At 43.5% G+C, this 19,758-nt stretch overlaps 1 protein-coding gene across 4 annotated transcripts in view; it reads left to right on the top strand.

The window, feature by feature from the left end:
• Positions 1-478: 478 nt before the first annotated feature.
• Positions 479-19,758, top strand: part of WDFY3 (WD repeat and FYVE domain containing 3) — a 291,982-nt gene continuing 272,702 nt past the window's right edge. For all 4 annotated transcript variants that reach the window (XM_060187747.1, XM_060187746.1, XM_016189049.2 and 1 more), the window contains exon 1: positions 479-614. The gene's annotated coding sequence lies outside the window, so the exon portion shown is untranslated. The remainder of the gene's footprint in view (positions 615-19,758) is intronic.

Raw genomic sequence — 19,758 nt, 5'->3', positions numbered from 1 at the left:
AGAGAAACGGGAGAGAGGAAGGAGGCGGGAGCCTGGAAGAGGAAGCGCCTCCAATGCAGCCCGGGGCGCCGTGGGAGGAGCGGGAGCAGGAGGAGGATCCAGGGGCGGTCAGCCGCCCGGAGCAGGGAGGGAGGAGCAGGACCTGGAGCAGGAGGAGCATCTTGAGCCAGTCAATCATCCCCCGGGAAAAGGGAGGAGCGGGCGGGGAGGAGGGTCCAGGGGCGGTCAGTCAGCGCCGGGAGGAGGGGAGCGGGAGGAGCAGGAGGTAGGAGGATCCAGGGCAGCCAGCCTCCGGGAGGAGGGGAGCGGGAGGAGGAGGATTAAAGATGGCCACCAGCAGCTGCGGGGAACCGCGAGCAGCCCGCAAGGAGCAGGACACGGCCCGCGGCCCGGCCCGGCCTTGATGGAGCGGCGCCCGCGCAGCGCCGGGGCTGAGGCTGAGGCTGCGGGGCCGCAGCGAGCAAGAGGCCGCGGAGGCGCGCGGAGCAGAGCCGCGGGGAGCGGGCCCACCGCGGGGACGCGCGGCGCTGTCCGGGCCGCCTAGCTGCCCACCCGACCGGCTCGGCTCGGCACGGCTCCCGGCGTTCTCCCGGGGGCCAGCCGACCCTCGCTCGGTGAGTGTCCCCGGCAGCTTCTCGCGCGGCGGCCGCGGGGAGAAGCGCTGGCCGCCCGGGGCCGCTTTGTTCGCGGGGGCCAGGCTGAGGCCCACTGCTTGTCGCCCGCAGCCGCGGCCTGGAGGGGGCGCCGGGGTCGGGGTCGGGGTCCACGCTGCGGGCGGGGGGCGGGATGCCGCCCCGCTAGCGGGTGGGGGGGGTCTAACCCGTCGTCTCAGGCTGGAGGTTCACTGCCCGGCTGCCCCTACAGCCTCCGCGTGGCGGCGTCCTCCGCCCCCGCGGGGCTGCACCCCCAGACCCCCAACACCGTGTACCCCAGAGACCCCCGGGGGGGCTGCACCCCAGCGCTCCAACAGCCTGTATCCCGGCCCCCTCCGCTGGGTTGCACCGCTCCCCCCCCCCCCCGGCAGCTTGTACCCCCTGCGCCCCCAGCCCCCTCCAGCAGCCTATACACCGGCGCCTCCGAGCTGCCGAGCAGGCTCCAGCGGTCTCGGGCGCAATCCCCGCGTCGCCCTTCTCACACACGGCGGCCCCGCACCCCTGCCCCGCCCGGGCTGGAATCCCGCCTCGGGGAGGAGGCGGCCGAGCCCGGTCCCCCGCCCGCCGAGCAACAAGGGGCTTGGTCCGGTAGCCCTTTGGTCGCGCGCCCTCCCCCAACCCCCCTTCTGCTCCCCTCGGGTCCAGCTCTGCCTGCATCCCTGCCATGCAAGCTGAGATGTTCTCCGGTCTCTCCTTGGTAGAATCATCAGCCCGCTTGAAAAGCTGTTTTATGATCCATGAACCTTTGCTGCCTCTACTTCCAGTGCCTGAAAAAATGGTTGTTTATGTGGAGAGATGGTGTAACGCTGGTGAAAAACTATCCTCCCCTCCCCCCCCCCCCCCCCCCGCCCTTAGTGATGGCATGGATTGTGCTTGGTGCCCACGGGTTATTATGTAGTCTGAAGACCAAACAATTAAAAAGAGAAAAATAAACCTTTGGCATTGAGAAAGCAACGTATTTCCAGACTGGAGTTGATAGTAGGTTTGGAACAATTTTTCACTGCTAGTCATTGATTATATAGTGAATAAATATAATGTAGATATAACCCAACATTTGTTGGTTTAAAAAATAAATCTACGTGTTCTATTAGTACATAGGTCTAGTAAAAATAAACTCTCATTTTATATGGTACGCTTAAGCAGAAGAATGAGCTTATTTTCTTAATACTTAAAAATACCGATTGCATTCAACTAGCTTTGTAACTCACCTTACAGTGTGTATCAGTAATGCATGTTTTGAACCATTCAGTTTCAATCAGCAAGAAATAATGGTTTTTGCTACTACTATTATGAGTGGAAAACCTGCTTGCTTAAAAATGATGTCTTTGATTTAAAAATCCTGCAAATGGAATGTGTGAATTATAAAACAGGATTATCTGGCCTTTGTAGATTTGTTTGTCAAAAGAATAGAGTATAGGATTTCAGTATTAGTTGGGTTCTTTTTTTGAAGATGCTTAAATTCCACTGCTCAACTTTGCAGTCCTAGCAGTTTGTGTCAGGCATTCTGAATTTCATGCATGTGCTCTAGAAGGTCCAGGAACTCTTAGAAATCACAGGCAGAATGTAGTGTATGTTTGTGTTTCTTCTGGGTGAAAAGTTGAAGTCATTATTCCCAAAGAATCTGCCTCCATGAATGATTAGAAAACTGACCATATAATTAAAGAATACATCTCCTACATTTGCAGTGTTCACATTCTTAGAAAGGGTTAGATGCCATAATTTCATCATTTTGTATTTGTGTCTCCAAAATGTCCTAGGGCTTAGATAGTGTTTTTCATGCATTATTATTGAAACCCAAGGAAAAGTGGGGAAATAGATGTTCTAGATAACAGATCTGCTGATGGGGGAACAATGTTTCTAAGAATGTTATACTAGCCTTTGATTAAAACTAGCATTTGATAGATACTAAACTGAGGTTTCACTAAAGTTGAAAGTGAGATCTGAGACTGCCATAGTAGATGGTGCTTTGGGACTTGAGAGCTGTAGCTCTTGAGTTGGAAGAGACTTTAGTGGTACTACCCTCTCTCAGTGATACCAGACTAAAGTATAACCACTGTAGGACCAATTTCGGTAGTGTCCTTCGCAAGGGTCATTCAATCTCTGATGGTCATACTTTTTTTTTTTTTCTGGATCACAAATTTGGCTATTTTTTCCACCTTCACATTTTAAATCTATTTCTATTCATATGAATCAGACTCTGCCTTTCTATTATTTCCACTGAAAAATTCCAGTACCCTTTGTACCATATGTTTATTATCCTGAAAAAAAAACCTATTTTTTTTTTTGTAGTCAAATTTATCGGAGTATAATGTACATGAAGTCAAAGCTTTGACACAGGAGTACAATTAGGTGGTCACCTTCACACTGAAGACAAACCTTTTCCTGTCCCAGTACTAAGTAAACATAACCCTGCTTTGCAGCATTAATCTGAAGGGATCAGTTAATGTCCCAGTGGTGGGGTTTTGGACTAGGTAAAACACTGCACCATCACTCTTAAAGATTCTCCCTTTGTAGTCAGCCCTTTCCCTCCACTCCCAGCCCCTGCCAATCATTAATCAAAATAATGTTCTCTTCGGTTTGCTTCCCCCTTGAATATTGTATTCAGTGAAACCTTACAATTTCATGAAATCCTACAGCTTCATTGTTATAATTCAGTGGAATCTTAATTTTGTTGTCTTACTAAGTCATTGCATGCAATGGTCCTTTAGTGGGGTACTCAGAAATGTGAGGATCTACTCACTAAACCCTGATTTGTAGCATGTGTTATTAGAGGATTAGTACTTTCCTCAGGACTTGTGTTGAGCTACCAAAATCAGCTTTCAGAACTCCCGAAAATTGAGCAGTGGGTTCTCACAACCTAGTACCAGACATTTCTATCCACATCAGTGAGTTTCTTCTTTTGTAATGCTGGGCATCAGTCCTTTATATGGAGTACAATAGTTTGTTCATTCAAGAACTGACAGGTATTTGAGTTGCTCCCAGTTTTGGGCAATTAAGAATAAAGTTGTTAGAAAGTTATGATCAGGACGATGTGAAGGACAAATATTTTCAGTTTTCTTGAGTTGTTCATATAGATTACTGGGTCCTATGGTAAGTGTATAGTTATCACCATCAGTAGATTTATCTTAAACTCCAACCTGTTTTCACCAAGAATTATACCATTAAAAAAAAACCTTTATTGGGGACTGGGCAGTAGCTCAGAGGGTTAAGTGCACATGGTAGCAAAACTCAAGGACTGGTGTAAGGATCCCTGTTCGAGCCCCCGGCTCCCCACCTACAGAGGCGTCGCTTCATAAATGGTGAAGCAGGTCTACAGGTGTCTATCTTTCTCTCCCCCTCTCTGTCTTCCCCTCCTCTCTCAATTTCTCTCTGTTCTATTCAATAGCAATGACAACAACAATAAATAGAACAAGGGCAGCAAAATGGGAGAAAATGGCCTCCAGGAGCAGTGGATTCCTAGTGCAGGCACTGCGCCCCAGCGATAACCCTGGAGGCCAAAAACAAAAAACAAAACAAACAAACAAAAAAAACCCCTTTATTTTAATGAGAGAGAGAAAGAGCACTAGTTCAAAGCACAACACAATTCTGGCTTATGGTGGTGCAAGAGTTTGTATCTGGGACCTCAGAGCCTCAGTAAAGTCTTTTGCAGAACCATTACACCGTTTTCCCAGCCACTAAAACTGTACCATTTTTGCATTCCTGCCACTATTATTATTAAGAGAATTTTAGTTGTTCTGCATCCTTGTTACTCCTGTTAGTTATTAAAATTTTAGCCATTTTTTATATATGGAAAGGTTGCCTTATTTAACCTTTTCCACTTATTTTCAGTATTATTGCAACCAGTATAGGAAGTTTATGATAGACATTGCTAAATCATTTATTTTATTTTTTTGCCTCGGTCATCAGTTGAGATTTCACAACAGAGACTGTGGAGCTGAGAGGGTGATTCTAGAGTTTGTTATTGTGCAATTGCCATTCATACATTTTTATCTCAAAAGTTACAGGAGCAATTGTAGAGAAGGGACAGACCTAGGAGGTCATACAGTGGATAAAGTGTTGCACTTGAAGCATGAGGTCCTTACTTGGATCCCTAGTGTCTCATGTGGCAGAGTGATCCTCTGGTTTCCTTTCTTAAGTAAACAATAAACAAATACTTTAAAAAGTGACCTGGGAGGTGGCATTAAACTTTCAAATCTGGGTGGGGGGGAGATAGCCTAATGGTTATGCAAACACACACTCAAGCCTGAGGCTACAAAGTCCCAGGTTCAATCCCCTAAATCATCATAAACTAGAACTGATCAGTGTTCTGGTAAAATAAAATAAATAAATAAAATAAAAATTGCATATCAAATCTGTGCTTCAGTCCCTGGCATTGCAGGAGCCAGAATGCTTAGGTTCCCTTTCTCTAATTAATACATTGTATCTTTCTACTTCTTCTTATTTTTTTAAGAACTTTGTTGGCAGAGAGGCAGCCTATTATTTGAGAAGTACATCTTAGCAAGCACTGTAGAGCAAAACTCAGAGTGGAGGCCTGGATGTGGGGATTGTGCTTTATGTGGAGTAGTATGAGGGTGACATAGCAGTGTAGTTATGTTTAGGACTTTTATAGGAATGATCACGAATATCTCTGAGGGAGGAACGGGGCATGTGTGTAAGGGCTGTGCAGTGAGCACTGACTCCTGTTCTGAAAGGGGCCCAGAAACCTCCCAAGGGGCATGACTGTTAGTATGGTGATGGAAAGAAAGCAAGGTGACAGTTGTTCACAAGAGCTCCATCATGCAGGCAGGCACCCGGGATCCTTCTCAGTAGAAAGATATTTGTCAGGCTCTTGTCTTGGTCCAATCAGCGCCTGAAGAATGTCTGCTTCCAGGGAGGGGCTGTCACTTTAACAAGACTCTGAGCCTCTGCAAGCCTCCTAACCACTGTGTATATTCTTCCTTCCTTCCTTCCTTCCTTCCTTCCTTCCTTCCTTCCTTCCTTCCTTCCTTCCTTCTTCTTCTTTTTCTCCTTCCTCCTCCTCCTCCTCTTCCTCCTTCTCCTCTTCCTCCTCAGCCTCCTCCTCCTCCAGGGTTATTGCTGGGGCTCAGTGCCTGCACGATGAATCCACTGCTCCTGGAGGCCATTTTTCCAATTTTGTTGCTCTTGTTGTTGTTACTGTTACTGTTGTCATTGCTGTTGTTGTTGGATAGGACAGAGAAATCAAAAGAGATGGGGAAGACAGAGAGGGGGAGAGAAAGATAGACACCTGCAGATCTGCTTCACCACTTGTGAAGTGGACCCCCTCAGCAGGTGGGGAGCCAGGGGCTCACAATGAGAGCCTTACACTGGTCCTTGTGCTTCACACCATGTGTGCTTAACCCACTGCTCTACTGCCCGGCCCCCTTCCTGTCCTTCCTTAATGCTAGAGAGTTATTCAGAAGGAAAGGGGGTAATGTTGCCCAGTTTTTTGATTGCTGGATTCCATGACTAGAATTGCTTTATTACAGAGGAATCATCATTATGGCATCTTAGTACTTAGCTTCACACTTTTCTTATTTTTCCTTTAGTATGTATTTTTATTATTTTTTAATTTGACAGGACAGAGAATTTGAGAGGGAGGGGAGATAGAAAATGAGAGACACCTGTAAACACTGCTTCACCACTCATGAACCTTCCCCCCTCAGATGGGGACCTGAGGTTTGAACCTAGATCCTTGCTCATTGGTAATGTGGGCCATCAACCAGGTGTGCTGCTGCCTGGCCCTGCTTCACATTTTCCTTAATGTGGCTTTAAAAAAATAAAGGTATTTTTTTTAAGAAAAATTTAGATTTTCAAACAATTTTAAGTCTTGAAGTTCTTTTTTAAAATTAAAAAAAAATTATTTCCCCTTTTGTTGCCCTTGCTGTTTTTCATTGTTGTTATAGTTATTATTGCTGTTGTTACAGATGTTGTCGTTGGCTAGGACAGAGAGAAATGGAGAGAGGAGGGGAAGACAGAGAGGAGGACAGATAGATAGACACCTGCAGACCTGCTTCACCACCTGTGAAGCGACTCCCCTGCAGGTGGGGGGAGCCAGGGGCTCGAACCAGGATCCTTAAGATGGTCCTTGTGCTTGGTGCCACGTGCGCCTAACCTGTTGTGCTACCACCCAACTCAAAGTTCTTTTTTAAAAAATATTTTATTTATTAATGAGAGGGATAGGAGGAGAGAGAGGGAACCAGACATGACTCTGGACATGTGCTGCCAGGGATCAAACTCAACACCTCACACTTGAGAGTTCAAATGCTTTATCCACTGTGCTACCTACTGAACCACTTGAAATTCTTCAAGAAAAAAAAAGACCTTGGAAGTGACACAGTGGATAAAGGGCTGGATTCTCAAGTATGAGGCCCTGAGTTCTGTCCCCAGCAGTACATGTTCCAAAGTGGTTCTCTGGTTCCCTCTCTCTCCTATTTCTCTTATTAATAAGAGAAGTAAATAAAATCTTAAAAAAAAAACCCAGATAATTCAGTCATGTGGTTATTTAGGTAGAGACAGAAAAGAGAAAGAGACCACAGCTCTAAAGCTTCCTTTAGTGTGGTAGGGGCTGGGCTTGAACCTGGGTCACACACGTGGCAAAGCAGTGCCCTGTCCAAGTGAGCTGTTTTGCTGCCTGTATAACAAGTATTAATGGCATTTTCTTTTTTTTCTTGCCATGTAGGCTTTTTTTTTTTTTTTTTAATTCTGTATTTATTGTATAGAGACATCCAGAAATCGAGAGAGGCAAGGGGGTAAGAGACAGGGAGAGAGAGATACCTGGAGCCCTGCTTCACCACTTGTGAAGCTTTCCCCCTGCAGGTGGGGATGGGGCTTGAACCTGGGCTGCCACAGTTCAGTGTCCTTCTCAGAGGCTTTTTTATTCAGGACATTTCTGTGCTAATGTCTATAGGTGGTATTCTAGCTCCTTACCTCTTAACTTCAGCCTTATCCTCCCCCTTTCTTTCTTTCTTTCTTTCTCTCTTTCTTTCTTTCTTTCTTTTACCATTTTCCCTCACAAAATGAATTTTCTCCCCTCCTCTCTATCTGAGAACTACAAATTTGTGGGCTCCCTCCCCCATATACATTTGTTTCCTGCTTAAATCTTTCATTAGATTCAAAGTCATCAAGCAGCTATTAAAGTTTGGGTTCAAAATCTGTATAAAGCTGTATGATGTGACTCTACCATCTCCAGTCTCATTTTTGTTAGCCTGTCTTCTGTCAGGTCTTATTTACTTATTTGTGTTTTTTTTTTTTTTTTTTTTTTTTTTTGGTCATCATTGGTTCAGTTTTTCTTTTTTCTTTTTTTCTTCTTTACCAGAGCACTGCTCAACTCTAGGTTATGGTGGTGTTGGGGATTGAATCTGGGACTTTGGAGCCTCAGGCATGAGTGTCTTTGTGTAACTATTATTCTGTCTACCCCCATCCAATTTGTTTATTTATTTATTGAGAGAGACAGACACCAGAGCACTGCTTAGCTTTGGTTTATGGTGATGCTGGGGATTGATCTTGGGCTCTCAGAGCCTCAGGCATGAAAGTCTTTTGCAGGACTACAGTGCTATCTTCCTACCTATATGTGTTCATTCTTTTAAAAAGTGGAGTGGAGTGTCTGCTCTTAGCAGAGCACAGTGCTAGGTTGTGTTATGTCAGTGAGCTTGAATTCTGTGTGTGTGTGTGTGGGGGGGTGTATGGGGAGGGGCTAGCTACGAGGAGTATGTACTGTTGGCAGTTGGTAATCAGTGCCCTAGAGAAACAACAAGGCCAGATCAGAGAGTGAAGCAGGCACTGGGGTGCCTGCCTGAGGTGTGGTTGGGGTTCCCATTATAGAGTTGCATGAGAAGGCTTCTATTGAGATGGCATATGAGCAGAGATTTGTAGCATCTAAAGAAGGAGGGTGAGGTGAAAGGGAAGAGCAGGGGCTGAGACCAGAAGCAGGAGGTTGTGTGACTAGGTAGCAAGGACTTCAGGTTGCTGGCTGGAGGGAAGTAGTTGCAAGGGCTGGCTGGTGTAGAGAGCTGTTGGCCCCAGAGGTCAGTGTCAGGACTTGGGCCTCTGAGCTCTGTTTGCTTGAGCCTAGAGTCTGTATGTCTACTGAGTGCACAGAGATGCAGTCCTATCTCCCCAGAGTCCTGAGACACCTACCTGTCCCTGCCTCTGAGCTTCCACACTGAGGGCCTATTTGCTCCACCCTATTTCTCTTAAGTACACTTGTACCAGCCCTGCGTATCTTTTAATATCAACTCATGCCATGGTGTTTTTTTTTTTTGTTTTTTTTTAATGACATGAATGGTCTCTTGACTTACGGAGTTGCTCAAAGTGGGCTTAATCATTGGAAAGTGGTTGAGAGCCTCCCAGGTGTCACACCTGGACATGGACTCACCCTTTTGCTGGCCTTTGCTGAGTGTCCAGTCTTGGGCTAGTGAACTGTCAATTCCCACTGCTTAGTAAATATGGAGTTAATACTCCAGTGTGACAGTTAGCCTCTTTGTCTTCTGCTTCCCTGAAGCCCCTGTTCTTGCTCCCCCTTATTTCCCTGTGCCTTTAAGTTTATCCACTAATCACTTGCTCAAGCAGTGCCAGATACTTAGCAATTTCATTTATTCATTTCTCTGTGAACAAATGATTGGAAAAGAAGCACAAGATAGCATTTCCTCCAAGCTAAATAAATAGGGTTCACTGCAGGATGTTTTGACTCATTCACACTTCTGTTTTCCTTGCCTTAGTGGGAATTTCTGAGGTTGCTTTATGACTGGGCCTAAAACTCAAAGGAGACACTGATTGGTGCAGAATATCACTTTTGCTAACATCTCAAAGCCGGAGCCCTGCAGAGTGTGAAACATGTAGCACCGGATATATAGAGTTGTTGACAATATTTCTCAAAGTGGTGCCTTTGGTTGGAAAAGGTTTGCTAGTTGGTAATATGTGTACTTAACTGAGTTCACCTCTGTTTAGCCCCCTCAAACTTTGCTAGTTGGCTTGTTAACCTGGCCACACTGGAAGGGAGCTTGGGGTGCTGTGTGTGCCTGACTGAGTTTGTGGAAGGTTTAGGTTTTGGCATTGATCCTTTATCTGGAACACTGAGGTGTCAGCCTAGGTCTGCAGTTCTCACCTATTACTCTTGAGCCATCCTCTACTTTTTTAAAATTTTAATTATCTTTATTTATTGGATAGAGACATCCAGAAATCTAGAAGGATGGGGGTGACAGAAAGGAGAGAAACAGAGAGACACCTGCAGCCTTGCTTCACCACTCATAAAGCTTTCCCCTTGCAGGTGGGGGTCCAGGGCTCAAACCTGGGTCCTTGTGCATTTCAATGTGTGTGCCCAACCAGGTGTGCCACCACCTGGCCCCAGTTTAGTAACTTTTAATATTACTTATTTATTGGTTAGAGGCAACAATCAAGAAGGAAGTGGGAGGTAGAGAAGCTTTCCTCTTGGAGGTGGGCACCAGGGCTTTGAACCGAATTCCTTGCACAACCACCTGGCCCCTGCTCTGTAGCTTTTAATTTATGAAATATTTTGTATACCTTATCCCACAGGGTACTGTGTGTATTTTGATTAAATTATAGTTTCACAAACTTCTTAACATAATGTAGTTGTATTTTGGAATATAGAAGGGTGCTAAATAAGGGTTTTACACACAGAGAGAGAGAGAGAGAGAGAGAAATTGTTTGATTCTCTTGTGTTTGGCCCAGCCTCTTTAAACTGTTCATTATTATGATTTATGAAAGAGCCTATTTATAATGGCATTGCAATAAGGCCCAGAAATAAAGACACATGGATTCTTTTTTTTTAAAAAAAAATATTTATTTAATTTATTTATTCCCTTTTGTTGCCCTTGTTGTTTTATTGTTGTAGTTATTATTGTTGTTGTCATTGTTGGATAGGACAGAGAGAAATGGAGAGAGGAGGGGAAGACAGAGAGGAGGAGAGAAAGATAGACACCTGCAGACCTGCTTCACCGCCTGTGAAGCGACTCCCCTGCAGGTGGGGAGCCGGGGTTCGAACCGGGATCCTTATGCCGGTCCTTGTGCTTTGCGCCACCTGCACTTAACCCGCTGCGCTACAGCCTGACTTCCATACATGGATTCTTGTTCTACCTCTGCCCTCAGAGCCCGTTATCTTTTTTCTTTTTTAAAATTACTTATTTATTTTTATATTACAGAATTACATGTCGACAGGAGTTTGAATCCACACCATTCCCACCACCAGAGTTCTGAATCTTCATTCTCCCCACTGCAGTCCACCACACTTCCCTTAAGTTTGTAGACCTGGGCCAACCATCATCTCTACACCTATCTGTCCACGTTGATACATAGTTGCCCCCCCTTTTTTCCTGATACAATCCTGTCTTCCCCTCCAAGCCACTGATGACAATATAACTACCTCCATATCTCCCTCTCCTTTTCCTTCTCTCTCTTTGGTTGCTGATGGAGCTGGAGTTCAGAGCCCTCTTATCTTCCTCCTATCACTTCTCCCTTGCTGGGAGTATGGATCAAGGTTGTTTTTGGGGAACCGAAGGTAGGAGTTCTGGCTTCTGTAATTGCTTCTCTGCTGAGCCTGAGCATTGGCAGGTCGATCCATACTCCCAGCCTGTTTCTCTCCCTAGTGGACCAGAGCTCTGGAGATGCGAGTGTCCAGGACACCTTGGTGAGGTTGTCTGCCCAGAGAAGTTGGGGTAGAGTCATGGTAGCATCTATAACGTGGTGTCTGGAAGGTGGCCTGTTCATTAACCATTGAGACGAAATAATTAATGAACAGGAACCAAAAAGTAGGATTAGAGTAGATGAGGTTAGGGATTTTTAGGGCAAAAGCAAGCTAGGAAATCCATTTTAGGAATGATCCTGGGAGCACACAACTATGGTAGTGTTTTATTTTATTTTTATTATTATTATTTTTTACAACTATGGTAGTTTTGCTTGAGTTTGGTAGCTAGCCTGAGGTTGGATAAAATGTTGTCTGAGAGAATGGTGTCAGAGTAGAGAAAAAGGGCTCAAAAGTTGGATTAGGGCAGAGAGTAGCTCCTGTTCTTGAAAAAAAATTTCTGTGGCTAAAATTACTTACCTCCATCCAAAATTATTTACTGTTCCAGGGGGCGCCTGTGCAGGCGTGTGCGTACGTGCGTGCTTGTGTGTGTGTGTGTGTGTGTGTGTGTGTTATTTAGCACCAGAGCCTGTGTAACCTCTAAGTCCCTATTGGTCTGAACTTATAGCTCACGGTCACAACTGGGAATATTACAAGCAGCATTTATTTCAGGACCAGTCAGTTTGAGTGGCAGGGCAGGATACCTCTAGCCTCCTCCCTTTGTCCCTACTGTCATTGCTTTATGGTGAGGACAAGGCCCTGGGAGGGCCCACAAGAGCATTTGCTGTTCCTTATGAAAGCGAACAATGGTGGTGGAGAGAGGGACCCTTTAGAGGTCTAGGCCCATCACATGTGTAGGGAATCCAAAGATTTCCTACCTTTGAGCCCGTTGTTTCTTCGTCTGCTATCGGAGGGCTTGTCCTTCATAGACTAGTGATAATTGAGTTTTGACACAAATTCTTATAGCTTTCCTCACTTTCTAGAGCCTTTGATACTTACGCTGTGGGAGAGGGATAATGTTACAGGGTAATTTTTGACAGGTGTAATAGGTATAGCTTCAGTACTTGATGGATATGTTAGATTTTTTTCATACTTGGTCCAGCTTCCTCTTCCTATATGTTGTCCTCTACTCTCTGGCCAGTACAACTTAAAGGAGACCTATTAATTTAATACTAGTCTAGGAGAAATAAAATCCTGATACATAGCCACTATCTGACATTAGTTTTTTTTTTTTTTTTTCCTTTTTTTTTTTTTTGGCCTTGTTCTTTTTCATTATTGTTGTAGTTATTATTGTTGTTGTTATTAATGTTGTCGTTGTTGTATAGGACAGAGAGAAATGGAGAGGGATGGGGAAGACAGAGAGGGGGAGAGAAAGATAGACACCTGCAGACCTGCTTCACCGCCTGTGAAGCGACTCCCCTACAGGTGGGGAGCCGGGGGCTCGAACCGGGATCCTTATGCCGGTCCTTGCGCTTTGCGCCACGTGCGCTTAACCCGCTGTGCTACAGCCCCACTCCCGACATTAGTTTTTTTAATCTGTTTTCTTCAGGGTGAGACAACTAATTTATTTACACAAAACCTTTTTCCAAGTAAGAAAAGTCCACAGACATGAGTTTTGATCTCTAATTGCCATAACATAGGGGGCACTTTATTACTGCATATAAGATTCAACACTTTAAAAATAACCTTATAATATTCTCTCAGATTACTAAAATAGAATCTCTTTGTGTATTGTAAGTCTTTGAGTTTAGAAAAACAGCTTTATTTATTTATACATATCAGTTACTGATTTATTTTTTTTCTGTTATCTTTATTTATTGGATAGAGGCAGCCAGAAATCAAGAGGGAAGGGGAGATAGAGACAGAGAGTCACCTGCAACACAGGTTCACTACTTGCAAAGCTTTCCCTCTATAGGTGGGGGCCAGGGGTTTGAACCCTGATTTTTTAAATTCGTACTATGTGTGCTTAACCTGGTGCGCCACCACCAGGACCCCTGATTTATTTATTTTTAAATAACGCCTCACAGGGAGTTGTGAAAATAGTTGTGTTCCAGTCCCTTTCACCCAGTGGTAACGTCTTGCATAACAATACTGGTTTGTACTGTATTACTGAAAGCCTAATGGTCTTGCCTATTTTGACAAATGTTGATATTTTTGTTCTCAGAGGGTGAAGAGTTTAGTGTGTAAACATTCAGATTTTGTGCCTTGTCTTCACAGACAGTGGACCCACAGTATGATTCTTCCCATGACAAAAAGGGGGTAGGTAACTGGGAAAATGGCTGATTATTTTCCACTGGGCAGTCTCTCTCCTCACAGAAGTTCAGTTACACAGCATTATCGTCTTAGTTATTCTTTACTGGACTTCATCATTTACTTACTACATTCATTTTCTGGGTACTTTCATTCTTAGCATGTAGCAAAGTATATAAAAAGAAATATTGAGCAGCTAATCAGGGAGTATTAAGTACCTGTTATCAGTGTGGTGAATAGAGGGGGTTTTTAGAAAAAGCAGAGGGAATGTTTATAGTGTAGTTGGATAAACAGCTGTAGAACATTATCACGTATTATAGAGTGTATTTCAGCCAATTTTACACACTCCAAACATATACACAGAGGCATGAAATTGGCCTCTAATAAACATTTGTTGAGTGAATGAATGCACTTAGGTAATAAGTATGTTGTTGAGAAATTATGTAAGTTTTAAGAAAAAAATAAATGTTTACTACCACTCTTAGGAATTTGTAGACTGTTCATTTATCAAATGAAAGCATGATAATACTTATTTCATTTATTAGGTTTCTCTATTTTTCTTTGCCACAGAAATCCCTCTCTAAATTAAATTCATAATCAGACACCCTGCATTAAAGCCTGGGTCTCTGACTCTAAAGCTCAAATTGTTCCCTGAGCCCATTATTCATTAAAGCACAGTATTAGGTGACTTAGATGACAAATGCCATAGCTAAGTAGATAAGTATGGAATAAAAATAAGCTCCATGTCAGTTATTTTTAGAAAAAAAATTGTATATTGATTGCCTAATAATTTCATTCAGCTTGATATATTTGTGTAGCAACTAATGACAAAGTTAAACCAAGAATAAGGGATTAAAGTTGTTCTAGGAATCTGGCTTTTTTCTTCCCAAAATGAAACTGCATTGTAAACAGACCTTCAGGAGAACTTATAATGTATATAAGTAACTCCTTTTCTCCCTGAATATTAAATGTTTTAACTTGTACTGCACTGGGTCTATGAGAGCTACATGGTAAGACCTTTATAACATAGTGGATACATAACAATTGAACATAGTAAGAGGGAGAGTTGCTGACTTTCTGTGGATGCTTAGTGAGCAGAATGTTAGTTTTTGAGCAGGGTAAACTTGCCTAACCTCCACCACACTGAGGGAAGCTCTGATGCTGTGGTCAGCCTATCTCTCACGCTCTCATTGTCTCTCTCTGTGCTTCTGCTCTGGTTCTGCTTTTTTTCTCTTTAGGAAAAAAAATAAACAGGTAAGCATGAGTCTGATGTCTTAGACTACTCTCTAGTCCTGACATGCTAAGAACAGTTACAATAAAACAACTACCAGTTGTAATGGTTAGGAGAAATCTAAGACAATGTTTTATCCGAACATCAGGTAGATTGAAAGACTTTCCTTGATAGAAACTGAAATTTATCTGTCACAATTATAAAAAAAAAATTATGTTGCGTTGACTCACTTATCAGTGAGTAAGGTGATGTTTCTTAGAAGAAAAAAAATCTGAAATTAGTATTTGTGCACTGAATATAAAGATTAGGAAAAAGTAAAGCCCACAGGGAAAAAATTGGCATGAAATGTTACTTTTGCTTCTGAATGAAGTACTTTACAACCCTGTCACCAAGAAAACCACTAAGTATAGACTCCTGGCATTTGTTCTTTTCATTGTTGTGTGGATGTCACCACCTTGGGCCACCTTTTTTTTTTCAGATAGAGACAGAGAGGAAGAGCAAAACCTCAGCACCAAAACTTCCCATGTGGTGGGGGCTGAGCATGAACTTGGGTCCCGTACATTGTAAAGCAGGCACACTATCTAGGTGAGCTATTTTCCCTGCCCAAGTATGTATTCTTTTAGAAGACATCTGAATTTCTTAGACTACTGATATATGTACTTATTTATTTACGCAAACGCTAGAAGAAGAATTTATTTACTCATTTATTTTTTTTTATCTGCATAGAGACAGAGGTCGAGAGGAGAGTGGGGAGATAGAGGAGAGTAACAGAGATACCTGCAACACTGATTTACTTATGTATTTATTGAATACAAATAGAGAAATCAAGAGGGAAGAGGGAGATAGAGTGGGGGAGCAGTGTTGAACTCATGAACAAAATACATTTCCCCCTGTACATGGGGACTGGGGACTTGAATTGGAGTCCTTGAGCACTTTGTAATGTGTGCACTTAACCACACCATAAGCACACCATTGCCTGGCCCTGACTAATTTATTTCTAAATTTCCAAAGCTTAGGGTATTTCTGTGATCTGTGCATGAAATAGCTTTGAGAAAGTTTCCTTGGCACTGGGAGGTTCAGGATTGCCAAGAGACAGATATCAATGGCAAACTTAAAGAAAAAGGCTGGAGGATCAGGGACAAAGCAGAGAGTGTCCTTGTTGCTGTGTGATGGGGGTGGGTGGGTGGATAAGTAGGGCCAAAAGAGGAAGAGAAAACAGTTTTTTCTCTCTATAAAGGACTGTGCTGCATCTGGTTAGAACTGAAACATTTTTGAAAACTGGAGCAGAGTATCTGGAATTTGCTCTGGTCTTGCAGTAAATATTAGTGAAAAATGTTGTCACAACATAAGTTTGTGACCTCCACCTCCTTTTCCACAGAGACTCTGAGTCACTCCTGTAAATAAGTTCAGTGATTCCCAGCCTTTGTTAGGTTGCATAAGTACCTTGTGAGCTGGCAAAGGTGTTTACACTTTCAGGAGGGTGGAGGACAGCAGACAGGACCAGGAGATTGCTGCAGTAGTGCCTTGAGGCCACCATTAGTTTCAGTGTGTACTTCTGTGCTTGGGACAGGGCAGGGAGGGCTGTGATTGAGGTAGCCTTTCAGAGATGGCTATATTTGTGGTCTGTACTCATAGCTGGCAGGATAGGACTATACCTTTTATTTTTCCCCTCTTTCTATTTTATTTACTATACAGAGAGAAATGGAGAGGGGTGAGGGAAATACAAAGGGAGAGAAAAAAAAACAGACCCCTGCAGACCTGTTTCACTGCTTCTGACACTCCCCCCTGCACGAGGTGACTAGGGGGGCTTGAACCCTTGAGAGCACTCAACTAGGTGTGTCACTGCCTGCCCCTGAGGGACTGTATCTTTTTAGGACACTTATTTTCTTTTTTCTCTGTGGATTTTAAAGCACTGAACTCTCTCATAATACTGTAATAAGAAATGAGCCAGTGTGGACTGTTGCTTGCCAGTATTGAAAGATCATCTAAAAGACCCTCATATTCTAGCTTTTCTTCTCCCTGTTCTGTTTGATGATACCCATTTTGGCATGGAATTTGTTACTTTGCATATCCTGAGGTCAAGGCATCATTTCTGTCCAGTTAGATGAAGATCTGTTCAGCAAGCACCCCTCTCATGCCCTCCCCTCCTCTTTTTCTCCCCTAAGCACTGCTCAGCTCTGGCTGTTGGTGGTGCTGGAGATTGAACTTGGGACCTCTTGCATACAAGCCCTCTGCACAATCCCTGTGGTCTCCCTGGTCCTCAGCAAGCATCACTTTAGTGAGTGCTTGTTGCTTGCAAGCAAGTATCTAATTTTTACTTTGGTGATATTATTTCACATGAAGCATGTTTGCAGATATTACTGAATAGTACTCAGCTGCTGTGTGTCTTTAGTTTGTTAAACTTTTGAAAGTCTCTTACATAGTTTGTTGATACCTTGATTTTGATACTTTAAAATGTTTGTTTCTCCTCTTCAGAGGTAAATTCTTTGTACAGATTTTGAATTATATTTGTATTTTGGCATCTTCTATTATGAGATCAATAAACTAGTCTTTTTCATATATATATATATATATATTTATTTTAATGAGAGAGACAAGAGAAAAGATAGATTGATAGATAAATAGAGAGAGAGATAGAGGAATGTTTGGCCCTCACTTATGGTGGTGCTAGGGATTGAACCTGGGACTTTAGAGCCTCAGGTGTGAAAGTCTTTTTGCATAACCATTATGCTATCTCCTCTGCCTACTAGTCCTACTGTTATAAAATCTTTTAAAAATTACAAGGTATGACTACTGGAGTATACAAGATTCCAAGCTGATTGAAGTTACAGTTAATACAGACTCATTATTTTTGCCACTGCATTATGTTTTCTTTGTGAGAGCTCAGCTTACTATAACAGTCTGTGAGCAGCAGTTTTGAAGATAAATTGGCCAGTAACTCATTTCCAGATACTTGAAATATAGTAAAGTCCTGCCAAAATGAATAGGTAGTATTTTCTTTTTCAGTTAGATTTTTTTTTTTTTTGCCTCCAGGGTTATCGTTGGGGCTCAGTGTCTGCACTATGAATCCACTGCTCCTGGAGACCATTTTTTCAGTTTTCTTGCCCTTATTGTTGCACTTGTTGTAGCTGTTATTGTTGTCATAGCTGCTGCTGTTGTTGTTGTTGGAGAGAGGAGGGGAAGATAGGGGGAGAGAAAGATAGACACCTGCAGACCTGCTTCACCGCTTGCGAAGTGACTCCCCTGCAGGTGGGGATCTGGGGGCCTGGGGGCTCGAACTGAGATCCTTACTCAGGTCCTTGTGCTTTGCGCCATGTGCTCTTAACCCACTGCGCTACTGCCCAGCTCCCTTAGCTAGATATTAAATATAGTGTCACCTTGGGCCCGGGAGATGCCTCTTTGGTAGACTGTGCACTTTGCTATTTGCAACGACTGGAGTTCAGCCCCCAGCCATTTTTTATGGAAGCACCACATTCTTTTAAAAATATTTTATTTATTTGATAGAAACAGGAATTGAGAAGGGAGGGGAAGATAGAGAGGGAGAAACACAGACACCTGACACACTGTTTCATTTTTTGCTCTGCAGGTGGTGAAGACCTTGGGGCTGGAACCCAGGTCCTTGTGCATTGTAATATGTGCATTTAACTGGGTGGGCCAACGCCCAACCCCAGGAGCACCTTCGAAGGGCAAGTTTAATGAGCAGTGAAGCAGTGTTGTGATTGTCATTGTCTTCTTAATAAATATATATTTAACTTTATTATAATTATTTTATTTTTATCAGAGCACTGCTCAGCTCTGGCTTATAGTGGGGAATTGGAGCTTCAGGCATGAGAGTTTCTGCAGAAAACATTATGCTGTCTCTCCCACCCAGTGCTGTGGTTTCTGTCTGTCCTTCTCTCAGTCTTCCACCATTTATCTGGAAAAAAGAATGGTCGGCTGGGAGTGGTAGAATTGTGTAGGCATGGAGCCCCAGCAAAACCCTACCAGAAAACAAGCATAAAGACAAGCAGCAGTAAGAGTACAGTGGTAGGTAGCTTGAGGAAAAGGTTAGCTAGTACTATTAAGACTAGAAACAAATGATTGATTGCCTGGTGAAAGAATTCATGATTTGAAGTACCATGTATATTGCATGTATGATTACTAGGGAGTTGTTTTTGGGGAAAAAGGACTAACTTGCACTTGTTTTTTCTTACGGTCCTCTGGCAGGTCCTTGGTAACTGCATTGTGCTGTATACTGAGTGCATCTGCTCAATCCTTTACCAGCCACCTACCCTTCCCCGCCCCCCTTTTTAACTGCTGCTAGGGTTCCCACTGGGGCTCAGTGCCAGCACTGTGAATCCACCACTCCTGGTGGCCATTCTCCTCCCCCCCTTTTTTCTATTTTATCTATAGAACAGAGAAATTGAGAGGGGAGGGGAAGATAGAGAGGCATAGAGAAAGAAGGACACCTGCAGACCAGCTTCATTGCTCGTGGAGTGTCCCTGCTGCAGCTGGGGAGCGGGGGCTCGAACCTGGATCTTTGCACATAATACTATGTGCTCTTAGCCGGGTGCACCGCAGCCTGGCCCTAAACCCTTCCTTCAACAAAAGTTTATTTACCACCTACTTTGTGTGCTGAAATATTAAGATACCTTAAGAGCTCCCTGTCCAAGGTCAAGTAAACTAGTTTAGCTTATGAATAATTATTAAATGATATGGTGAGGAGGCTTGTTTTGCCTCCAGAGCTAAAGCCATAGGGCATCCCTTATCATTTGTTGCTCCTGTTCTTACTGCATAATGGCATGTTAAGAAACTGAGGTGAATGCACAGCTTTTTCCTTGAATCCCGGGCTACTTTGCATTTTTTTCAGGATGAATCACGTGCAGCTTGATTTGCAGTTAGGAATCAAGCTAGAGAAAAACCATGAGAGGTAACAAACAGCTTGAGTGACTACATTATTGAAAAATGAGATTTGGGAAGAAAAGATGAGAAGCTCAGTTTTTGGCTCTATATGGGATTAGACGTTTAAATTTCATAAAAAGAATTCAATATTGATCAAAAGAGAGACG

The sequence above is a fragment of the Erinaceus europaeus genome, chromosome 3, assembly GCF_950295315.1.
Source record: "Erinaceus europaeus chromosome 3, mEriEur2.1, whole genome shotgun sequence".
Classification (NCBI taxonomy): Eukaryota; Metazoa; Chordata; class Mammalia; order Eulipotyphla; family Erinaceidae; genus Erinaceus; species Erinaceus europaeus.
Note: the sequence above shows the minus strand (reverse complement) of the source record. Positions and strands in the feature narration are given on the sequence as shown.